The sequence below is a fragment of the Eumetopias jubatus genome, unplaced genomic scaffold, assembly GCF_037043125.1.
Source record: "Eumetopias jubatus isolate StellerSeaLion01/CBP00866 unplaced genomic scaffold, mEumJub1_p1.0 scaffold_6, whole genome shotgun sequence".
Classification (NCBI taxonomy): Eukaryota; Metazoa; Chordata; class Mammalia; order Carnivora; family Otariidae; genus Eumetopias; species Eumetopias jubatus.
The window spans coordinates 26,256,748-26,283,097 of NW_028274812.1; the positions used below are offsets into that span (position 1 = coordinate 26,256,748).

The window sequence follows — 26,350 nt, forward strand, 5'->3', positions numbered from 1 at the left end:
TCATGCTCTGTCTCTGCCTCTCTCTCTCTCTCTCAAATAAATAAATAAAATCTTAAAAAAAATTTTTAAGCAAGTCAACACCTCATACCATTTACCAAACAAAAATTTAAAATTCAGTGTGACAAAATAGACAATTAAAAGGAAAATATGTGATAGAACTATTTTGCAATGATTATGACAAAAAAGAAATAGCCTTAATTTCTAAGTTCATAATTTTTCAAAAGAAAAACACCAAAAATCCCAAAAGACAAATAGAAGCATTAAAAAGACAATTCACAAGGAAAGAAAGATAATAGCTACTATATATTTAACAAAACATTTTACCTTTATCACTGAAATAATCAATAATTGTCAAAGCATAATGCTGAGCACAAAGGATTCTTTGTACAATTCTCTTCACTTTTGTATATGCTTACAATTTTTTCATAGCATAAAGTTAGATTAAAAATTTCACCTTAATAAAAATGATGGCATATTTTAATAGGTACCATATCTGTGAAATGGCATAGAGTTTTATGTGTTTGTTTAATAAAATCCAATTGTGGAGATGCTATACTAAAATATTACACTGATACTCAGCTAATGGAAATGTACGTTTGCAAAACCTTCATGAAAAGCAGTTTTATCATATATCTATATGTATGTACATATGTCATATATATGTCATATACATACATGTGTAATATATACATAAGTTTTTATTTTAATTCTAGTCAGTCAACATACAATGTTTTATTAGTTTCAGGTGTAGAACACAGTGACTCAACAATTCCATACCTCACCTGGTGCTCATGACTACACAGTGCCCTCCCTAATCCCCATCACCTATTTCACCATCCCCCCACCCACCTCCCCTCTGGTAACCACCAGTTTGTTCTCTACAGTTAAGAGTCTGTTTCTTGGTTTCTCTCTCTCTCTCTTTTTCCCCTTTTGCTCATTTGTTTTGTTTCTTAAATTCCACATTAAGTGAATTCATATGGTATTTGTCTTTCTCTGACTGACTTATTTTGCTTAGCATTATACTCTCTAGCTCCATCTATGTTGTCGCCAAAGGCAAGACTTTATTCTTTTTTTATGGCTAATATTCTATCTTCTTTATCCATTCATCAATCAATGGGCATGTGGGCTGCTTCCATGTCTTGGCTATTATAAATAATGATGCTATAAGCATAGGGGTGCATGTATTCCTTTGAATTAATGTTTTTGTATTCTTTGGGGAAATACCCAGTAGTGTGATTGCTGGATAGTAGGGTAGTTCTATTTTTAATTTTTGGGGGGAACCCCTATACTGTTTTCAAGTGGCTGCATCAGTTTGCATTCCCACCAACAGTGCAAGAGGGTTCCTTTTTCTCCACATCCTCTCCAACACTTGCTATTGCTTGTGTTTTGATTTTAGCCACTCTGACAGGTGTGAGGTGATATCTCATTGTGGTTTTGATTTGCATTTCCCTGATGGTGTGTGATATATCTTTTTTTAAAAGATTTTATTTATTTATCTAGAGAGAGAGCAAGCACAGAGGGAGAGGGAGAAGCAGAAATCCCTGCTGAGCAGAGAGCCCCATGTGGGGCTCGATCCTAGGACCCTGAGATCAAGACCTGAGCCGAAGGAAGACGCTTAACTGACTGAGCCACCCAGGTGCCCCATTATTTATCTTTTTTAAATAAATGTATTTATTATGTATATTCATGCACACACACCAACTTAAAAAGTTCTAGGTTAAGATTGCAGGCTGAGCGCATGTTTATCACCATTTCATCCCAAATCTCATTGAATTCTATAAAAGATATATGGAAAAGAATACATAAAAGAGTACTATTAGCTATCCAGAAATTTTGAAGAATTTCTGGAAGACAGAGAGCCAATAAGATCAAGTTGACAAAGAAACTGCAATAAAGACATGTAACTCAAAACAAAAATTAGATCAGAGGAGGCCACCTCTCTCTAAAACCTTAGTGGAAAACTAACAGAACTCCAAGCTTGTGATGAGCCCTGGGTGTTATATGCAACTAATGAATCGTTGAACACTACGTCAAAAACTAATGATGTGCTATATGTTGGCTAACCAAATATAATGAAAAAAAATGTTTTAATATTTCAAAAAAAAAAAAAAGAAAGAAAGAAAGAGCTCCAAGCTTGTTGGAGTAAGAAAAGGTAGTGAGTTGGAATAAATCTTGGGGCAATCATCATGGTAATTAATTAAAACCTTGGAACATCTAAGCCAGCCTCCTAAATATGTATCTCTCTTCCCTTCTTGCAATGTAATAGAATTTGGAGTAGGATCTTAAAATGATTCTGATTTTTAGCTAGAGAAAAAAATGAGTGAGATTAACTTTTATTTTTTTTTTTGAGATTAACTCTTAAAAATAAAAATCAGTGGTAATCTGAAGACACTAAACTTTCCAGCTTGATATAAGAATAAACAGATCCTGAGAGATCAATGTACAAAATAGCTTGTCAAGAATGTCTCTGGTCATTATGTAGACATTAAAATTCAAATTGTTAATCTGATATGGAATCTGATCATACCTTAATCTAGCCTGTGAGAGTTTTGACTTGTGCTTTTACTACTTTTAGTCTTTGGCATTTAGGAATTTCTCATTCTTCCTTGTGAACACAAGAAAGCATTAAAAAATTTATCTGAGGAGCACCTGGCTGGCTCAGTTGGTAGAGCGCTCGACTCTTGATCTCAGGTTCTGAGTTTGGGCCTCACAATGGGCATGGAGTCTACTTTAAAAATGAAAAAATAAATAAATATTAAAAATTTATTTATCTGAATCCATTCTAAGAGGTGAAAAATGAGTTTATAACTCCTTCCCCCAGGAGAGAAGCCAAACAGCCAACTGAAGATTGACTCTCCTAATTCGACTCTTAACTTTCTCAGGGAATGGAGCTTGTATCCTAATTTGGGTCAGAGCTTCACCTCTGACACAATCAACTGTAGCTTGAGCGACAAAGTCACATATGGGAATATGGCTGCTCCCACTATGACCTTAGAATCGAGTGAGTAAAGAAGAGACATTCCCCAAAAAGCAAGAAGTAAAACAGTGGTGCAAAGCCATTTGTAAAAATTAGAGTTAAGTTGAAATGATTGTTGGTAATGTGATTTCAAGGTTCAGTGTAATTACTAAGAAAAACTTTTAAGAAAATAGACGCATAATAATGATTATCAGGAAATAAAAGTCCAGATAATTGAAGTAAAAGATGGTTTTATTTGTTTGGAAGGGAGATTATATATATTAATTACTTTTTGATAAAAAAGTATAAGCTAGATCTCCTGTATTTCATGACTGATTTATAATAAACAATTATTATAAACAATTATTACATTTGCAACTTTAAAAGATAATGAGGACAAAAATGTCCAAAATCTATGATGTATTTATTTTGCTGTTAAGAATCTATATCCTAAGAAATAATTTGAAATGTCAACAGACATATGCACAAAAGCTTATTATAGTTGTTATTCATTTAAAGCATTAAAAAATTGAAAATAAGTTAAATTCCCAGCTATGGAGAAATTATTTTAAATAACTCTTGATATATTCACAGAATGTATGCTATTAAACTATTAAAAATGATGTTTACAGAGCACTGTTACTAATGAAAAAAATTCTTAGACTTAAGTAAGAAAAACTAAATATGAGATTGTATAAGCTCAAAGAAGTAAAAAAAAAGTATTTTATGATGAAAAAAAAGACACATCAAAATTCTAGTTGGAGAGGCCCTCAGAGGAATAAAAAATATCAGCAATTCTTGGGGCTTGTTGGGGTTTTTATACAAAGGAAGAAATAGGTGAGAAGTTAGCCTGTACAAAATGACGCATCCATGCACAAAATAGGCGAGAATATCTTTGGCCTTATGTAGACATTAAAAGTCAGATTCTTAGGCCTGTACTGAATCCTATAATACCTCCTCTATCTAGGGCTGTCATCGTTTTAACTTGCACATTTTCTACTCTTGGGTTAACTTTACCAAAATGACCTATTTAAGAAGTAGGAGGATACGAAGGCTTTCAATGTTTTGCTCACTTTTGCCCCCACTCACTCCTGGCTTTCTCCAACTGGATGAAGCTCTATACCATCAGAAGGGATGCTCCCAACATGAGAGGAGGACCATGGTGCCATAAGAAGACCAAGGTGGTGGCAGCATCTTCCCGCTGCTTTTTCTCAATGATGTTGACTTGTCGGGACGAGGCAACTGCCAGGTGCATAAATGAAAACTGGTGTCAAAGGACAGATGTGTGACTTGATGAGTTTGGTAGCACAAAAGAGCACATTTGGACCACTAGTCCAGTGACTTTTCTCAAGAGGGGTTCTATGAGAAAATGAAGCCCTGCAGAAACTGATTGGAGTGACTGTTCTCAATTATCCCCCAATGACTAGTGCTATTGCAGACACAAAGTTAATTCAGTGTATACCCTGAATGCTTTAAAGCTTGATCCTCTCATGAAATCATAGTTGAGAGAAGCTGGGGAGAATAGCTAAAATAGACTGCACTTCTTCCAAGCAGAATGTGCTGCTTTCACTGAGCAATTCGATGTTTTAATCCACTAAATCCCGGGCAGCCAAAATTACAGGACAAATAACCCATCTCTTTTATTATCTGGGTTATGACTTCAGGAAATCTTGTGGCCTAAAAACTTTAATGGCCCAGGTTTGTATAGCTTGCTCAAGTGGCCATAAAAAAAAAAAAAAAAAAAAAAAAAGGACCACAAATTGGGTGGTTTAAAGAGCAGACATTTATGGTCTCATGGTTTTGGACGCTACAAGTCTGAAGGCAGGTATTGGCAGGGAAGGTTCCTTCTGAGCGCTGGGAGGGAGGGAGCTGGTCCAGACCTCTCTCCTTGCTTGTAGATAGCCATCTATCTTCAGGGTCACATGGCATTCTCTCTGTATGGTTATCTGTGTCCAAATTTCACCTCCTTATAATGACACTAGTCATGTTGGATTAGGGCCTACCCCAATGACCTCATTCGAATTTGATTGTCTCTGTAAAAACCCTACCTCAAAATGAGGTCACATTCTGAGATACTGGGGGGTTGGGACTTCATATGAATTTGAGGGGGACACAATTCAACCCATAATAAGGTTGTATCAGCAACTATTTGATTTAACTGCTCAGTATCCATTGCACTTTCTTCCTGAACTGAAATCTTTACAGTAATCACCATTAGTTGTACAGGGAGGGTAGCATACTATACAACCTGAACAATCAGAGAAAGTACATCTCCCTGGCATTATGAATGGTTCAGAGATGGGCATGTAACTCAAATCAAGCCAATTAATGTTCTCACTGGGACTTTCACTGAAACAACCAGGAAAGATTGCAGCTGCCGAGGATAGTGTAAGCCTCACTGCTGGTGGCCATCGTTGGTGGCACATGGAAAGACAGTGCCTGAGAATAAAGTCAACCAACTGGGCACATGGCACTCTGCCCAGATCATTGCTTCAGAACTGGAACATTTATTTCCCCAGTTGCTTGGAATATTGGCAAATGATGGCTCTCAGCTGAGCTGCTCTCCCTGACATGCCCTCAGCCAAATAGCCACCTGGCCCAATGACTGCATAATGTGGGGGGTGAGGGTTTATAAAGGCCCAGACCCTTTCCTTCCAGGCAAAGCAGCCCTAGGGAGTTATCCAGAGCTATCCATAGAATCAGCTGCCTCCTTCTGCTCAGTCCTCCACTCTTTACTCTTCTCAAACATGTTGATACCCAGAACACTCCCCCAAAAACTTCCCACATACAAATTTTTATCTCAAACCTATGATACCAAGCACAGAGGAAAGCAGTGCTACAGGACCCTGATTACCTTGTTTGAGGCCACAGACTCAACCCTCAGACCTCTTGGTTATATGAACTAATAAATTTCCTTTTTTACTGAAGCTATTGAGTTTTGGTTTCCTGTCACTTTCACCCAAAAGAGACTTGATGAATTATAAAACCTTGGATACAAGTGTCAGAAATGATCTAGTGTGATCAGGAGAGGAATGCATATAAGTTCATTCAGCAAAAATTCTGGAGCATCTACATGTCTACGTTGTGCCAGGTTCTGTTCTAGGCTCTGGGGACACAGAAGTAGGTAATTCAACGTCTCTGTTCTCAGAAGGCTTACATTTCAGTGGGGAGAAGAGAAAATAAGCAACTGAGAAAATAAACATTGAGGGGATTTTAAGTAAAGGCTACCCATCCAGAGTTGGCCATGGGGGACTGGAGTGCTAAGAGATTGGCTCTACTAGATTGGATGGCGTTATATTCGAACAGAAGAGGCCATTCCCAGGTTTGGACCTATGCCACAATGTCTCTCTGGAGGGTTACTATGGCCTACTTAGAATCATCCACAGGGACTACTAGTAGGGGGCCTGGCAATCAACATGCTACCCCCCAGTGCTACCTTTGACCAAGGCCTCACTAGGCAATTCGGGAGACTGCTATAGCAGATTTTGACCTTCTGAGAACTTTTTCTCCATCAACTTCACCCCATTTCTGCCTTTCTCAGATCATTCTAAGTGCCTTAAGTAAATGATTTCATTTAGCACTCAAAACCACCTTGTGAGGTATTACTACCTTCACTGATATAGAAGAACTTCAACTCACAGAGAGAATAAGTAATTTCTTCAAGGTCAAACCTCTACTGAGTGATCTGAGCCCAGGCAGTCTGATTCTGGAAACCTCAGCAGGCCCTTGGAAAGTCTGCATGACTTGACAGTTCGTGGCCCAGGAGTCATACCCGTCAGGCTTCCTGTCAGACCTGTCTCTGGGTCTGCATTTCTCAGCAAGGTCAAAAATCATGAGAAAAGGATTACCATTTACTAGGCACCTACCTTGTTCCAAATACTTGACATGGATAAGGTCATTTCATTTTAAAAAACAAACAGCCCTGCAAGGTTGCCATCACTATCCCTATTTTAGACATGAGGAGATAATGCCAGGGTAGGTAAAAAATGTGCCCACCTCTCCACCTAGTACCAGAGATGGATCTGGCTGAATCCAAAATACGTGCTCTATTATGATTACAATGGTACCACACTACTTCTCCAAAGAGATCGTCTTCTGGATACACTGAGGGTTAGTTTGTTTACTTTGAATCGGTTTCCTCTGAACCGGTTGTTATTGATGATGTTATTGAAACATCTTAACAGGATTCTTTCTTTTGGAAACTGAGAATATAAAGAAATAAACTGATAGGAAGCCAGGCTACACATGGATTTGCCAAGCTTTTAACGTGGACATACACTGGTATCAATAAAATACACAGGAATGACTTGCCCGCAGTTACCACATGCTTTCATACTCATTTCCAGCCACAGGTCAGTGGGGACACAGCCTCAGTCACAGTCATTGTCCTCAGCCTTCCCCTCTCCTGGGTTGTACTCTGTCTCTTGTGGTAGTCATGACTTTGCAAGATTCTCCCCAAATTCCCTTGGGCTTTTTGGCTTTCCTCAGGCGACCATGCTTACGTCAATGCTTTTATACCTCCTCTCACTGCTGGTGTTCACGTCCATTCATGCATAATACTAAACCCTCTACTGAGTGCACTGACGTCTCTGTGAAGTCCCAAAGGTAGGACTCCTGGTTTCATCTGTGATTCTTTGTCCTTCATTCCACCTTCTCCAAACTGTGACTTCCCTCTGCTCAGTAGGCCCCATAAACAATCTTCCAAGGGAAGACACCTTGGCTCCAGGACCACAACCTCGTTCTTTCTTTAGCCTCTGGTGCATTCTTATCATGAGCCTCGGTGGGCACCTGCTTTTTCGCTGGCTGTCACTATGACTCACTCGACTTCTCAGCTCTCAGGGTTCCTGTTGTCCTCTAGAATCTTGGGTCCCTGCTCACACCTTCCTGGGAAGAGAAATTTCTACCATCCCTGTGGTTTCTGAAGGGGAGGATTAAGTTCCTTAGGAATATTTGACTCCTTTCTCTATAGTTGCTTCCTGGATCCCTTTTGAAATGATCTCTCTTCTTCCACAGCTTCAGGGCAAGGGACAAAAAGATTTTTACTTAATATGCAGACCTTGCAACCAGTCCTCTAACTGCTATTCCTGCAGAAAGCCCTTTTCAATACTTAAAAAATTCTGTTACTTTTTCATGCTCTGCCCTTTGCATATGGGTTACACATTTGTCACAATATTATAAACTATTTAATATATCTTCCAATATACTTAATGTAATGACACTGTACTAAAAGAGCTGATGCTGCTCTTTAAGCTTCTAAGTTAACTACAAAATATAGACTTAAACTTTGGGGCTGATAGTAAACACCATTTTCTCGTTATTTTATCATGAGATATTTATAAGTGCTCTGATAATAACAGATTGGTGTATACTTATTCTTAATGCTATTTCCTCCAAAAACCAACCCTTTAAAAATTTAAACACAATTCCAGTCCATTAAAATGTCACACTGTAGTTTGTAATCATTCTGTGAGAATAAAAGAAATGACTCATGTTTAATGAGAATGTACTTTTTTTTATTATGTTATGTTAATCACCATACATTACATCATTAGTTTTTGATATAGTGTTCCATGATTCATTGTTTGCTTATAACACCCAGTGCTCCATGCAGAACGTGCCCTCCTTAATACCCATCACCAGGCTAACCCATCCCCCCGCCCCCCTCCCCTCTAGAACCCTCAGTTTGTTTCTCAGAGTCCATCGTCTCTCATGGTTCATCTCCCCCTCCGATTTCCCCCCCTTCATTCTTCCCCTCCTGCTATCTTCTTCTTCTTTTATTTTTTTTTAACATATAATGTATTATTTGTTTCAGGGGTACAGGTCTATGATTCATCAGTCTTACACAATTCACAGTGCTCACCATAGCACTATGTGCCACGTTCTGCACCAAGCACCTTATAGACATTATCTCATTTACAATCCCTCGACAACTCTAAGAAGCTGGTATGATAATAATAATCTCTAAAAAGCTAGTTGAAGTTCAGAGGAGTTAAATAACTTTAGTAGAGTCCCAGAATGAGGTCACAGGAGCTTGACTCCAAAGTCCAAACCTAAGCTATCAAGTGACCTTGCCTCCCAAAAATAAGTAAGGAAAAAATGTGTGTGTGTGTGCGTGTGTGTGTCAAGAGAGAGACACAGACACACACAGAGAAATACATATAGTAAGAAGTCCTTCTTCATCTTCATATCCTTCTACTCCAATCAGATTCCCCTAGGTAGAGCCTCTACTGTGAATAGCAATGTCACTGTTGCTAACACTCGGAACACCCCATTTATTTGACCATAGAAGGGACATATCTCTTTTCTCTTTTGTGACCACTGGGGGGAATTTGCCTTTCGTTCTCTCATGAAATAGCCTCCTCAAAGCTTCCTTTGCTCATGACTGGTATTTGCCCCTCAAATGGACTTAGATTCAAATCTATGGACAGTGCTCAACATATGAAAAGTGTGCATGATCTTCTATGGTGCTATTTTGTTCGTTGTGACATTGCAGGCTTAAAAATAGGTTGGCATTTTTTGTTACAGAGAGCCTATCATTCATTTAGTTTTATAAGATTACAAGAAAATTTCTTGAGACACAGTACTAACAATCAGGTCTGTTGTGATTATTTAACTGTGGTCCAGGAGAAACAAAGCAGTGAATGAGCCAGATAATCCCTTAAGACCACACTGTGTTCAGGGTAAGGCACCCAGGAAGTTGAATTAAGTTTTTCCATCTTTCAGCCTACAAAATTACCATTTGGTGCATTGCAACTTCAGAGTGACAAACAGGCAACCACTTCACCCAGATTTCATTGTAAAGAGGGTTGCGGTGTTAATAATAGCATTGGTAGTGATCATTGTATGATCCTGGCGATGGCGGCAGCAACAGCAATCTTGCTCCTGTATTTATTACATGGAGATGGTGTTATTAGGGCTACAAACCAGACATGGTACAACCAACTCATCATCCTGCCATTTATCTGGAAAGAAGTAAATGACTCCTGTTCTGTGCCATAGTAAGTCCAGAAAGCCCTAATTTGCCCCTAGACTGATGGTAAATGATAAGGCCTCTTTAATCTCTCTCCCATTTTGCTCATCCAGGGCAGGCTCTTCAGAATTGTGTGGGCACAGTCTGTATTGCCTGCTCTTGCCTACTGATGCACACTGACATTCACAAAAATTCCTTTCAAGGGCATAAGAGGGTTCTGGAATTTTCCAAGGCCCAAGTCTTCATAGCTCCCACCTAGCAAGAATTCATAATTCCCGTTGACCAATGACTACTATGTGCTTCCTGTCCTTCTCTTTTCCAAATGATAATATTAATTGAGGTTACCCTGTTTCTTCTACTCTATTGTATTTTGGGCTTAAGTGGAGGGAAGAACACTTTTTTATTCATTTGTGGTCAACAAGCCTGAAGATCTACCTGCAGCCTGGCTGGAGAGGACTACACATGACCCAGAGCTCTTGGATTTTGAACTGGTTGTGGTTACTGGAAGGGAGTTTGAATTTTCCCCTATAGGGAAGGAGTAAATGTGTTCAGTGAGTAGAAAGAAAAGTATGCATGTGTAGAAGGCAAGTGGGAAGAACTACGGCCAAGACTAACTGTCTATCAAATCCATTTCTCCCTTTAATGATAGAACTTCAAGTTCCAGGGAGCATAGGACTACCAAGGTATAAAATATATCTCTCAGCAGTCCACACAGTTTGTGTCATCATATTACTAAATTTGGGGCAATGGAATGTGGATAGAAGTAATTTATGCCTCTTTAGAATGGAATTCCCCAAAAGGAAGCCATGTGTGTTCTCCCGCCCTTCCCCCCTTTCTGCCGTGTGGGAGGTGAGGCGCTCTGGGAAGGAGAAGACACTTATTGGGTATGGCAGAGCCTCCCACTAGCCCTGACCTCATTAATTCTGGAATGTTAGGTGACAGAGTTATACTGTTGTCTTATTCAGGCCACTGTATATTTAAGTTGTTTGTTATCAAAGTTTATCTTATATTCTAATATTTGTGGTTTACTAGACCAATGTAGAAGCAAATACAAAAGTTAATGACTAGCAGAACTGATGGCAAAATCTGACAAAACTAGAAATAAAAATTAGAAAAAAATTAAAATTAGAACCACGTGTAATAATCGTCATCATTACACTAATTGTAGTGGTACCAATAATGGTATATTGTTACCAATAATTGTAGTTGTTACCACTACAACCCCTGGGGTCTTGCATTTCTGTGCATCTGTGGTCATCCCTAGGGCATCTTTATCTCCATCTCTTCCCTCTTCTCAGATTCTGGTGTCCTCATGATCTTTCCATTGACCCCTTCTCTGAACACATTAGTATAAAGGGAGAATAGAAAACAACTCACATATAGTATGTATTTTCTCTATGCCTAACACTGTACATGACGTGAGGTAGACAGTGTTATCATCATTATTTCTCAGATGAGAAAGGTGAAATTCAGGAATATTTATTAATTTCTCTTAAAGTCACTTATCTAGTAACTGTTGGGACCTGGCTGAAAATCAGTCCCTCTCACTATAAAACTTAAAGGTGTACAGTTATACAAGACTCTATTGGTGTAGTTTCAGGTGTCTCTGAGTTGGACAGAGAAGTGGGTTTCCTATGTGTGTTCTGTGTGGAGCCACTGAATCATGGCATGGAAATATTCACACACTTCTGAAAGCACATTAACACTTTAACTCCTTTGGGGACTTTTAATGATGCCGATATAATGCAAATAACTATGGTGGCTTTTTTCTTGCATTAATGATTAACCACTCTTTGTATTTTCCAATATATTATGAAGTCTCTTTACTTTAGGAGTATCTAGTCCATTGCTTTCCATCCTGAAGATTTATTGAAGAAAGCATGGCATCCTAATGAAATCAATATCATCGGGGCGTCTGGGTGGCTCAGTCATTAAACGTCTGCCTTTGGCTCAGGTCATGATCCCAGGGTCCTGGGATCGAGCCCCGCATCAGGTTCCCTGCTCAGCGGGAAGCCCGCTTCTCCCTCTCCCACTCCCCCTGCTTGTGTTTTCTCTCTCGCTGTGTCTCTCTCTGTCAAATAAATAAATAAAATCTTTAAAAAAAAAAGAAATCAATATAATCAGAGCCCAGTCTTAACAGAAACTAAAGCAAAACATAACAGAATATATCAGAAAATAAAATATCAGACTATGTTGCACACAATATAGGTGAGCATTATTTTGTGAAAATATTGTATTGGTATATATTATATATTTTTATATTATTTATTTATTTATTTGACAGAGAAAGGGAGAGAGAGAGCAGAAGCAGGGAGATCAGCAGGCAGAGGGAGGAAGAGAAGCAGGCTCCCGCTAAGCAGAGTCCAAAGTGGGGCTCCATCCCAGGACCGTGGGATCATGAGTTCAGCTGAAGGCAGATGCTTAACCAACGGAGCCACATAGGTGCCCTGGGAGAGGGATTCTTAGCACTACAAACTGGGTGGTATTGGCACAGCCATGTTCTCTCTGAAGGCTCTAGAGGAGAATCCTTCATTGCCTCTTCCTAGCTTCTGGTGGTTGCTGGCAATCCTTGGTTGTTCTTGACTTGTAGCTGTATAGCTCCAATTTCTGTCCCTGTCTTCACATGACCTTCTTTCCTGGGCTCATGTTTGTCTCTGTATCTCTTCTGTATTTATAAGGACACCAGTCATATAGATGAAGGGTCCAGCCGAATCCAGCATGACCTCATCCTAACTTATTACACCTGTAACAGCCCTACTTCCTTTTTTTAAAGATTATATTTATTTATTTGACACATAGAGAGAGATAGCAAGAGCAGGAACACAAGCAGGGGCAGACGGAGAGGGAGAAGCAGGCTTCCCACTGAGTGGATCATGACCTGAGCCGAAGGCAGACGCTTAACGACTGAGCCAGCCAGGTGCCCCACAGCCCTACTTCCAAACCAGGTCACAACCTAAAATTCCAGATGAACATGAATTCAGAGGGGATACTATTCATCCCAGTAGAATGTGTGTGTGTGTGTGTGTGTGTGTGTGTGTGTGTGTGTGTGTATACTGGGCCAATTTTTTAAAAAATGTATTTCTTCCTGTGGATCATGATCACAAATATGAAATTCTCTGATCCTAGTTGGAGGGTGTATGGCATCTACTTATCACAATGCTGGCAAATACATACCGAACACCTAAGTGCTAAGGGGATGCAAAGCAGAGGAGAGGAAATGGTGTGTGCAGCCTAGGAAAGCACTCAAGACAAAGCCCACTCTCACTCTTATTTGACTATAGATGTGTGGTCGTCTGGATCTGTGAGTGGAGCTCATCACAAAACTATAGAATCAATGTTTTAAATTCTTTTAATGATGGTCTTTACTATGTGTTGGTGAACATCACGAGTGGTAATTATTTTGCAGCCATTCTAGTGATCATAATAAGCTGGGTTTGAGCTAATCACCTGGAAACGAGTTTCTTGAGCTTACTGATAATACTTGACGGACTTCAAGGATCAACTTAGCCATAGTGTGAAAATGAGAGACTCCAACTGTGTATTATTATGAAACCCACACAACTGAGGACTAGAAATACACTGTAAAACATAAGTTTCGGGCATTCAATGAGCAACCCACGTATTTCTTTTTTTAAAATCTATCTCACATATCAAGTTCTCCTAAGCTAAAAAACTTCCAATATACTGCTGGTAGAGTTAGAAATTAATTGGGAAAGAGCTAAAGGAACTATAACAAAATGATAACATTACATTTTGGTGAATCAAATGGGGACTCTTCTCATAATATTCTCTACATTTTCTTGTAGTTAAAAGCATCTTTTTCTTACTCTTTTGAAGTAATCAGTTGTGCCAAAGAGTGTTATTGTGTTTATTCAGACCTGGAAGACTCATGGGGTGGTTGCTGGATTCCATTTTCAGAGTCCCTGACTCCCTTCCATGGACAACTAGCCAAGCTCTTCCTGACCCATTCTCTTGCTCTTGAATGGCACACACAGTCTTCAATTTCACTAGAAGACTTTGGCCTTGAGTCTCTATTGTTGGATGGCTTCCAGGCTGATCCTGGATTGTCTACTCCAGCCATTCCTCGGTCACTCTGGTTATGCTTCATGGCCTGAGAATGTCTTCAAACTAGCCAGTCCCTGAAAGAGCTCTTCACAATACCACCACCTTCTAGAAAAAGTGTGGTGCCTCGTGGCTAACCCCGCTCTGGGGGTGGGATAGGGCCTTAGGAGCCAGGTGTGTGTTGTGTATCACCCACCCATGTGGGGCCTGGAGCCCGGGAGGGTCTGAAGGACCGGCTCTCCTGAATGACAGTGGTCTTCAAATTACATTTTGCTCCACACCCTAAAAACCTCATGTGTTGACACAAAGATTTTCTAAAACGGTGCATCCCTTCGCACATTTTAAAGCTGATTCCAGGAGTGCTTGTTATTGCAAGGTTTAATAGCTGCACAGAATATAGTTTCCAGTTTGCATCAAATATTGATACATTTGTTAAAACTGTTACATCATGCTTTTAAAAGTAGCCAAAGGGATCTAAATATCCTAGCCATTTGATACCCACAAGTATCTTGTTTTTAAAACATCTGAACAAGAAGTTCCTTTTAGCAGTCAGAAATTTTAGTTTGTTCCTGGCTAACTCCATTCTACCTCCTCCGCATAAATTTATCCAAATGTAATAGCATTCTAAGCTTGAAAGTCTTTTATAGATCACCATATTATCTTATCTGCAACATAAATGTGTATATAAATTGAACATTTTTTACTTTATGTGCCCATAATGCTCTAAATGTTAAAATTTTCCATCATTATAATTACTAGTACACAGCTAATCAAAACAACATCAATATGCTGACACTTTTGATAGATAATTATTAAACATAAAAGAATTTTTTTGTTGGAAATGCATCTCTTAACAAGATGGATGAGGCTGTGTTTTAAAAATTAGTTCATATATTCATCTGTGAATAGTATTTTGCTGGTATGAGAAAGATTTGGTATCTCTCTTTTCCAATTTTTCATTTTTGTAAATGTAGGGACTAAGAAATCTGGTTTAGAAATAAGTATGGGGGATAGAAAAGGTTTTGCTGAAACAAAGTCACTTGATTTTTTGAATTCTTTCTAAGTTTTATGTCAAATATCACCTACTGATTTGTCGTTAAATTATTTTCCATGTTCTATCAAATGACAACTTGATTATGCTTGCGTTCAATTTTGTTGTAAGAAAAGAATTGAAAACCACCTGGCTTGCCACCAAATTTTTATCCAGATATTAGCACTTTCACCAAGAAAGCTTTGCCAAGACTTATCAAATGACTATTAATTATATGTTACTTTTGACTTAGAGGAATTTTCTAAAATAAAATATTCAAAAGGATTGGGAACCTAAAACTTCTTTATTTTAACAGTCTATCTTTGCATAACCATAATTAATAATAAAAATATTTTTATCTTATCACATGTTTTAAATATATTTTTGTCCAAATTTTGATGAGCTAAAGCAACAGATTTAGCTCACTGAATTTGGGGGAAATGTTCACCATCTAACCAACTGGCAAAATCAGTCATATCACATACAATCTCTTTCTTCAGAAACCTGACTTCAGTTATCAATTCAGGTAAATATGTTAATATGGATTTTAAGGAATATCATGAAAAATCTTTTTTTTTAATCAAGAAAATTCTTGAGGGGGCGCCTGGGTGGCTTAGTCGGTTAAGCGTCTGCCTTCGGCTCAGGTCATGATCCCGGGGTCCTGGGATCGAGCCCCGCATCGGACTCCCTGCTCGGCAGGAAGCCTGCTTCTCCCTCTCCCACTCCCCCTGCTTGTGTTCCCTCTCTCACTGTCTCTCTGTCAAATAAATAAATAAAATCTTTTAAAAAAATAATAAAGTCTTTAAAAATAAAAGAAAAAATTCTTGAGAAATAAATAATGTAGTCCATCTTACAAAATAGATGGCTAAAAGTAGTTGAGATTATAAACGTGTAGTTTACCACTACATGTAATTAATTTCTCATTTTTGCAATAAATTATAAAACAAGTAACACATTTCTCATGTCAAATCGGTAGTCAAGTGATGGAATATGACATTCCAGCTCAGTAGAAGTATGTCTTTCTCTTTAAAGTAGGAGAGGAGAGGCCAGAAGGAAGAACCCCGATAAACATGCCAGCCAGTTCTCAGGAAGATCAATTTCAAATAAAGAGTATGCTTAGGAAGTGAGAACCTGGACATTGATTCCCTGAAAACTATCTATGCTCATAGGCCCCTTGGAAAGTCTTCTCCACCGAAGAGCCCCCCGGTATGAAGATGACTGCTGTTAAGAACCAAATAACCAATCTGATTTAACACCGAAAGGAACCAGGCATATAATCAGTAACAGTTATGATGATGAGAAAGGCCAACTGCTATATATAAGACAAGGGCTCCCAAAATTATCATCAGTCATGCTTTTTCACGATTTTGAGATGCCAGCTGAATAGTGCAGCTGGATGACTCACAGTCACCTCAAACACAACACATCCTTAACTGAACTCATTGTCTCTCCACTCAGGCCTGCTACTCATCGTGCATCACCTGTCTCAGAACATGAAACCAGCGTCCGCCTCCGTACCCGTGGAGGGGCGCCTGGGTGGCTCAGTCAGTTAAGCATCTGCCTTCGGCTCAGGTCATGATCCCGGGGTCCTGGGATCTAGCTCCCTGCTCAGTGGAGAGTCTGCTTTTCCCACTCCCCCTGTTTATGCTCTCTCTGTCTCTCTCTCTCTGTCAAATAAGCAAATAAAATCCTTTTTAAAAAATCACCTGTGGAAAACACCTCTGTTGTTTGTTCGCTCAATACCCATTTTTCACTAACAGAACCACTGTTTAGTTCAGAAAGGAAATATACCCAGTTTAAAAAGGCCCTTGCAACTAAGGGTAGCTATCCAAACGAGTTCTGACTAACGCATATTATAAACACAGGGATGGGACCTCCAGGAAAGCTCTTTAACAAGGGACAGACTCAGCCTCTTATCCTTCACCCTTCTTCTTCATCCAGTCTGATCCATAGGTGTGACGTGCAGAGTAGGCTCATGCTTCTTGCAGTAACAAGACGATGGCACTGTGAAGATTGAGGCCCATGGTAAAGTAGGCGGAGCAGAAAGCTGGGAGGAGCCTCCACCTGGCCACATCACTGCCTGCAGAACTGCAGTAGACTGCACTGCTGTCTTCTTAGCCAAACAGCAATCTTGACATCTGAACGAACCCAGAAACCTGGATCATTTTCCAATGCTCCTTTTCCCTCCCTCCTCACACCCACCTGGTGTCCAAGCCCTGATGATTTTATCTCCCTCACATCTTTATCATTCCCTTTTTCTCTGTCCCTACAACCACTGCCTAGTTCAAGCCCTTACCTTTTGGTTTGTGCATTTCCCTGGAGGCAATGTTTTCTTGTTAGAGTCTCAACTTGCCACCAAAGGTTTAAATGGCCTCTGCTGGCGGTAGAATGAAGCACCAACTTCTTCAAATGAAACACTAGGTCCTAGGATATGATCTGACTCTTGCTTGCCCTGCTAGATTAATTTCTGACCTTGTCTCTTCCACTCTTCACTCCAGACAAACTGAGGGACACTAAGTTGTCCATTGTTTTCAGACCTTTTCTCTCTGTCCACTTACTTTTAAAATTACCTTCCTCCCTCATGAAGACATCATGGCAGACATCTCTTCTTCTTTAACATTCAATTCATATCCCTCTTGAAGGTTTTCCCCTTTAACATTCCATTCACATCCCTCTTGAAGGTTTTCCCTGATTTCACCCCTCCCTTGCTAAAGCACATAAAGGACTTAATAAAATTTGATTTAATAATCATTTTATTCTTATCTGAGAAATGGGAATTTAAAATGCTACAATCTCTATAAGATTGTAGAAAAATTGCTTTTTATATGAAATATGTATTGTATATAAGTATATCATATATAATAAATACATAAACATACATATTTTAATATGTATGTTTTATATTTATAATACATAATAGATATATTTTTTGAAATCTATGTATATTTAACCCAAACTATACCCTAAATTAATCCTGTTACAGCTAACATAATTGTTTACAGATTTCATAGCTTTGTCAAAGTTAGTATCTTCACAAAAGCTAGTGGTAAAATGGAATTATCCCAGAACTTTCTAAAAATGCCATGCCTAGCAGTGTCATTATTTTGTATGTCATATTAGCGTCATGATGTATTTTGAATAGTGAAAGGTGCCTGGGTAGTTACCTGTCTCATTAATTTTTTATGGTTTATGTAGGGTCTAATCACAGCCCCATCAATATGTCAGCATTTAATAAATATTTGGGGATGATAATTGAATACTAACGATATGAATTGTTCGTTTGATCATCTTATTACAGGCAGCATCATGCCTTATGTGTTGACTATGTACTCAAACTTGAGAAGACTTGAGAAGAAAGAATGATGCCCTGCTTTATGTTTGACTATATTAAAATAAGCAGAGTCTGAAACATCTGGCCAGTCTTTGTCTCCCTATAATACGCAGTGATTAGCGACTATTTTAAAAGGTCCTCTGTACAATGCTAGAAACCCTGGTATGATAGACACATCCAGAAAGAGGACTGGACTTGAGAGACTATTCCCTTAGTTTCGCTGGGCATTTCTTTTTAATCATCCTATAATTAACTTAATTGAAAAAAGTGGCAGGGCCCGAAGCTCCAGGAATGTGGTGTCAAATACATAGAGGGAGGGCATCTATGGCATCTGAAGCGACCTCCCCAGACTCAGTTGCACACTGTCCCCTGAGGGGGACAGTGTGCAACTGAGTCTGGGGAGGTCGCTTCAGAAAGGGCTCGCCCTTATTGTTTTACCCAGAATGACCCTTTCCACCTTCTTGCCCCCAAAGACAGCACCAGTTCAGGCTGTCGCCATTCTCATTCTCCCCACCAAGCACAGTCTCCTTTTAATTCAGATCAAGTGTTTCCCAGGGGGCGGGTTTGGCAGGACTGTCTATGATTTGGGGAGCATGGAGAGGGAACTAGAAAGAAGTGGGTAGAGGTAAGGAGGAGGGGGTCAGGAAGGAGTTAAAGAGAGACTTCTCTTCTTGCTAAATCCCTCCTCCCCATTCACTTCCCTTAGGAAGAGAAGTGACTCTCAAAGAGAAGGGGCTAGAGAAGGAAGGGAAACTGCTCCTGGCTCACGTCCTCCACTCGTGGCCTTCAGGTCTGCATCCCAAGGCTCCTGGCACCACTGTCTTAGAGCCCCAGCCCCGGCGTGGCTCAGCGGTAGTGCTGGGACTCTCCTGGCCACCCCAGGCCCAGGCATGGGAGCCCTCACCAGGAGAATGGAGGCAGGCAAGACGTGCTTTCCCTGAGTTGTTGGTGAGAAAACTTGCTGCCAGGATGACAGTAAGGAGAGAGACAGCCCGACGGAGGAAGGAAACAGAGAAAGAAAAAGGAAGAAGAGAAGGGAGGGAGGGCAGATGGGTAGAAGAAAGGGAGAGAGAAGAGATGGAGACCAGAAGGAGAGGCAAGTAGATGCGCAAGGAAAGGAAGGAAGCATGGTGACCTCTCTCTCCCTGCCCTCCAAGAGGGCTTCTCCCTGCAGCCATGACGGGAGAGAATCTGGAAACTATGGGGTCGGGGGGAGGGCATAGCACCCTGGAGGCTGTATATTCTTAGTCAGAGGCAGAGAGAAGTAAAGGGCCAACTGACAGACACCTGGTCTGTTCCGGAGCCCCCAGCAAGGAGTCACAGAGGATCTCTCTGACGAGGGCCATACTGGTAACACGGCAGTGAGGCCAGCCGGGGAGTGGCTCTGGCACCTGGGGAGCATAAGCCAGGGGCTACCATTACTTGGCTCTCGACAATTCCATTTGTATGAAGTTGAAAAACAGGCAAAACTAATTTATGGTGATTGCTGTCAGAAGCCTGGTTCCCTGAGGGAGTAATATTCCCTGAGAAGGGACCTGAGGGAAACTCCTGGGGTGGCAATGTTTTATATCTTGATATGTATCTGTGTGTGTGTGTAAAAATTCATGGAGCTGTACACATAAGACATGTGCTTTATCAGATATTCTAGAAAAATCAAAGGCAAAATAAATCAATGTATTTTCATTTTTAAAATTAATCTGTTTAATCAAAATTTCTAAAGTAAGAGCAATTCCAGTTTTTCCCGGATATTCTAAGAACCGGGAAGGTAGGGGTCATTTCATGCAAGATGCTTGAGGAACACAGCGGCCTATAACATACGCAATGCCTGAGGAAGGGAAGAGCGAGCTCTTGTTTCTCAAAGCATGGTCTGGGGCCAGCAATAAGCATATCACCTGGGAGCTTAACAGACTTCCACGTGGTTCATATGCTCCGAATGGAAAATAGAAGCCCTGATAGAGGCAACAATAAGACTGTTTCATGCTCTTCTTTTTTTTTTTTTAAGATTATTTATTTATTTATTTGACAGAGAGAGAGAGAGAGAGAGAGCACACGTAGGGGGAGCAGCAGAGGGAGAGGGAAAAGCAGGCTCCCTACCAAGCAGGGAGCCCAACATGGGGCTGAATCCCTTCCAGGACCCTGGGATCATGACCCAAGCCGAAGGCAGCTGCCTATCTGGCTGAGCCACCCAGGTGACCCTGTTTCACACACTTCTATTTTAACTTCCTAATTGTAAACTTCTCTTTTTTTAATATTTTATTTATTTATTTGACAGAGAGAGACAGCGAGAGAGAGAACATAAGCAGGGGGAGTGGGAGAGGGAGAAGCAGGCTTCCCGTGGAGCAGGGAGCCCGATGCGGAGCTCGATCCCAGGACCCCGGGATCATGACCTGAGCCAAAGGCAGATGCTTAACGACTGAGCCACCCAGGCGCCCCTAATTGTAAACTTCTTGAGGACAACGTGGAGTAGTGACGGAGAGCTACTTCCTAGCTGAGTCCCTTTGGGAAGTTGCTAGATTCCCTTAAGCCTCAGAATATAAAGTGAGAAGGGGATTATTATGATTAATACCTATTTCGTGGGTGTTGTGAAGATTAAATAAAATAATGTATGTAAAGTGCTTAGTATATTGCTAAATATATAGTAAAAGAATAAGAAATGTTAGCTATTACTCTCACCTTCATCCATGGTGCATGAGATGAAGGACATTTATTGATTTATTCAACAGATGTTTATTGCATGCCTACTACGTATCAGGTACTGTTTTAAGCACTGAGGATGCAACCCTGAACTAAATAGACAAAAAAAAAAAAAAACCCTTCCTTATAAAAATATTACTTTAATCCCTGCCTTGTTGGGATTTCTGCTCTAGCATGAAAGGAGGTGATAGTGTAGCAGATGAGAATGTGAACAGAAGGAAATGGGCCACTCTCGGGAGATCTCCTCATTGAGTCCTAAGGTGTCTGGTATCACCATGCACTGATTTTTCCTTCCAGATGGGCTATGACCACTGTTAGGAAAAGAGGTATGCCACAATATTTTCACACCTGCCCTGGAGACAGCCTACACCAGTGAAAGAGAAAATGTAGCACCTGCAAATCTCTTGCTTAAAATTCTTTCTAAAGAAATTCTTGTTCTTTTGATACTTGTGCCTCTATAAATAAATTGGGAAGAAACATCTCCATTTGCACTTTGAACAAAGGAAAATTATGACAAGATGTCATATGGGTCCATGATTTCTCCTCCAGGGGAGGTGATAACAGAAGTCATGACCCTCCCCTCTTTGCTGGAACAGGTGCCCAAAAGGGCACAATGAGGGGCGCCCGGGTGGCTCAGTCGTTAAGTGTCTGCCTTCAGCTCAGGTCATGATCCCAGGGTCCTGGGATGGAGCCCCGCATCGGGCTCCCAGGGAGGCTGCTTCTCCCTCTCCCTCTGACTGCGGGTCCCCCTGCTTCTGCTCTATCTCTCGCTGTGTGTCTCTCTGTCAAATAAATAAATAAAATCTTAAAAAAATAAAAGAGTGCACAGTGACCTTGTGGTCACCCTCTGTCTAGGGTCCCGGCCTCTCAAAGCCCTCCACTTTCAGCTGAGGCCTGATAGCAACGCAAATATTAACTGAACATCTAGCATTTGACTTGATGTGAGACTAAAAGAAGAGAAAGCTTCTCACAGCTCACTCACTTGGCGTTCTCCAGGTTTTGTCCTATTGTACTTCAAAAGAAACCATAGTCTATCCCAAAATAGAGAGTCATCTTGAATTTTGGCAGATCCTTAAAGAGAGGCTAGGGAGTTCCTTGGGGGAGGTTTGTTTTTTTGTTTTTGTTTTTGTTTTCCTATTCTTTCCCTTTCTTCCGCTTCTTCTACATGAGTCACTGTATAAAAAGTCACTGAAAACACTTGAACCTGTTTGGAAAATTATTCTGGGCCTCAGACCTTCATCATCAGGCTTCTTGTCCTCCCTTCTCGTGTTGTCCCATTTATTGTTGGGTTGAGCTGAGTCTTGGTGACAGTGACACTCCTAACACAGCAGAGAGTAGTCAGGCTTGGAATATAAATAATCCAGAGGCAGCCACGCTTTTGCCTCGTTAGAGATCTAAGATTATGGGCTAGAATTCAGGACTCAAGTAGCTCCCAGTGTCAGCATCTCTGAAGTATAGGGATTCATAGGTTCAACCCAGAGTCAGCTTGGAGTCACCCACATACCCAGATTCCATGAACTCTTCTTAGAAACCCATTGCTGTACAGGTGTTTGCTTCCTCAGCCCCAAGCTTACCAGCTCTTTGCTTGCTCCTCTGTCTGTCTGATGCTGCTCTATCATGCTTTGCAATCAAGTCTTGCTGAGTCACACCTCGTACTTCCTGGTATTTGATAACAGAAGTGAAATTAAGACTCTTATCATCATGTAATATTTTCATGGGAATTTTAACATTTAGGACATTTTCCTTAATGTCACCAACATACAACAAGTAGCTGCCCTTTGTTAAAAGTTTTATCAAGCTATGCGTTTAAACACTGTAGCTCAAACTTTTTGAACCGTAGTACATTTAAGTAAGGGTGATGCCCCCAAGCACCACCAAATAGTCTCATTTTCCAGTAGGAGAAAAAGTAAGTGATAAACTATCATTTTACAAGCACATATTGTAGAGTTTATGTACACATCTTCTCTAGCATTAGATTGTTCATATGTCAAAGCCCAGTTTTAGAGAAAATTGTCGGCCACAAATACCGTTGCCTCAAATATGTGTCTCCACTTGCAAATGTTCTGATTGTCAAAAGTTCCTGAATAAGAGAAATAAAACAAATAAATTGCCTAAGTAGTAATTAGTAAAAGTTTACCGTGCATACACCAAAGAGACAGTGTGCCAAACAGGGAGGATTCAAACCAAAACATGGAATGAGACTCAGGAATATATGGCTACAAGACTGCTAATATAATGAGAAAGCAATGATTATTCATTCTTCACAGGGATTGGTTGTACTATTAGAATCAGAATTAAAATAATATTAGGATTTTCTTAAATGATAGGGAATGGGCTAGTGATTACCTCATATCAATTCTGAAAACACTTTAAGTTTTGTTGTGATTTCCAGAGGCATAAGCAAGAAATGACCCAGGTCAAGTTGGTCTTGGAAAATAAGCTAAACTAAGCTTTGTTTGGATGACTAAACTGGTTTTCATCTGCTCAGAAAATTTTCAATGCTGGTCTCAGTATATTTTTTATTTTAACAGAATTAAAAAAAACAAAAAATGAAACAAACAAAATGTTTTAACATAAAAAACAAACAAATTTATAATAATGAAGCTAAATTCACAGTTTGTCATCAAGTAGCCAGAATGGGAGCAATTGGAAATCATAATCAAGGCAATAAAACACTGATGATACACCATTAAACAAAATGCCCCTTCAAACAAGCATGGGAATTCCAACTATCATCCCACACGTGCAATATGAGCTCTATGGCACGTGTGCTACTGGGTGCCAACCAGACTTGTCCATCTGTCAGTCAAAAAGTCAGAAAATTGGGGCATTTGGCTTTATGTCCTGAGTCGCCCTGCAAGCAGAGAAGATGAATCATCACGTGGAATGGTTCAATGTGTACAACAAGGTGCGGATAACCCTAACGTCACATGACTGTGGCGGACTGACCAAGAGAGATGTGAAACTGGCCAAGTTTATTGATAAAGCAGCTGCTTCTGTGTGATTTCTTCCAAAATTCATGTCAAACCCGGTGTACATTTTAGCCGTCAAATACGTGGAAGGCAGTTCACATGAACAAATTCAGTTGTCAATTTAAGCTCCCCTTTTGAACAGTCTTTTTTTTTTTTTTTTTAAGATTTTATTTGAGAGAGAGCGAGCACAAGCAGGGGCAGAGTCCTTGCCGAGCAGGGAGCCCGATGTGGGACTCAATCCCAGGACTCTGGGATCATGACCTGAGCCGAAGGCAGACAGTTAACGACTGAGCCACCCAGGCATCCCTGAACAGTCTTTTGTACAATCAGTGCTTACTTATAAAATGATTTAAACTTGAAAAACAAAACAAAACAAAACTCAGGCTACTGAGTCAACTCTAATACGCATTATGTTTGGCTTACAAATAACTACGTTTAGCAACCCTTAGTTTTCTTAGCAGGTTGCTATGCTAGTAAGCATCTCTTAGCCCTATGTAAAATGGAAGTCACTTGTCCTTAAACACCAAAGAAATACTTGGCATATTGAGACCAGTTTGAGGCTCCTCAAGAGGACCCTGCAATGGACCTCATTTTGAAAATTATGGTACTAACCTAGAATATGCAAACAACTGTTCCTTTAGGCCATGTGGGCTGCCCACTGGTATTGGTTCTACTGGTATCTTTGCCCCATATCCCCTGCATAAGCCCCCCTTTGTTATTCTACTGTCTACTCTGACCTTTGTCATTCATTCTCTCTCCCCAGAGGTTGGGGTCTCTCCAAAATTCCAAACTTATTGTTATTCCAAAATAAAAGTTCTCCAAACTTTTACCCAAATCTACCATTCCCTGCTCTTGTTCTTTTATCACCTTGGGGATGTTTTACTCAACAACAGCCTCTTCAGCCAGGCGCACTTATAGTGGAAACTTCTATAGGCTGCAGCTCTCTGGGAAGATGACGACCATCCTTTCCCCATCCTCCATTCCCCCCCAACATCACAAGCTTTTGTGTATATAGGGCTCTAGTTCCCAAATGTGCACAAGCCTAAGACTAGATTGTTCTGGATGCATTTCAAAACTTTTCAATTTTGGCTTAGTCTTTCAAAGTCTCATTTTTATTTCTCTAATTATGAAGCATATTCTAAAAATCCAGCAATGAAATGAAGGGTTTGTTATTTCATAAAATGCAGGAGCCATGTGTTACCTTTCTGTGAGAAAGTACTCATTTATCATCCAAACACTGTATAATAAAAGCTGCCAAAATGTTGATTAAAAAAAAAAAAAAACTATAGCATACTGCCAAATCAAGGAACTGTAACTGCCAACCCATATTCTTTCTTTTATTTTAAGCTGTAAGTGACCATGAGACATGAGTATTCTCGTGATGCTCAGAACAACAACCAAGTTCTTCTGCTAAGTTCATCAGCCAGCCAGCCTTTCACTCATCCATTCATTCAACAACTATTTATTAAGCACCTATTATGTGCCAGCACTGTTCTAGGTACTGTTGATTCATCAGTGAACAAAAAGACAAAGTCACCATAGGATGGACAAAGGTATGATGTGTGATGGGAATTCACCAGAAGAAAAACTATCATTTGTAAATTTGTCTCTGGATTTAGTCCTCTGACTTTCACTAAGCCTTGTCTCCTCCCCTTGAAGTCTGATGCAGTGAGATCTTGACCTTGACCACTTCCCCTGTTTGCATTAAGGCATCCTTGATGCTCAGGTGACTTTCACTACAGCATGAAAACAAATAATGATAACAATTACAACTCCAATAACAATGTCCCTGCCAAGACAAATAATAGCAACAACATTTACTGAGCGATTACTATATTTTAGACATTGAATTCTCACAATAATCCTGAGTTAGGTATTATTTTTATTATTTTTTAATATTATTATTATTATTATTATTTCTCCAATTTTACAGATGAGAAGAGATGAAGACTGGGATTTGCCCACCACTCCAAGCCAAGGATCAGTTCTTTGATTTGCTGAACACCTGGCTGCAGTGGTGAGTCCTGAACTCTGTGGTTGACTCCATCTCCAAAAATACCTCACCTTTATCATGGGTTCTTGGCACTAATACTCTTTGCCTTTCTGCAGCCAGCTGTCAGCAAGATCCTTCTCTGCTGATTACAACATCTACAAACAATAAATATTGAATATATGTGTAGACTGCTTACTATTCTAATCAAATAGTGCCTTCCACAAAGTTAATTTGGTACCTATTTAATGAGACACATAATTGTTATTGAATTGTTTAATTATGTAAAGTTGTTCCAATAAATTCTGTAATCAGTACCTAAGTAATTATGTTATGTTTTCTACT

General features: G+C 40.0%; 1 pseudogene; it reads left to right on the forward strand.

Annotated features, from left to right (window-relative positions):
• The first annotated feature begins 23,876 nt into the window (after window positions 1-23,876).
• Window positions 23,877-24,047, forward strand: LOC114222729 (pterin-4-alpha-carbinolamine dehydratase 2-like; annotated as a pseudogene).
• Window positions 24,048-26,350: the final 2,303 nt, after the last annotated feature.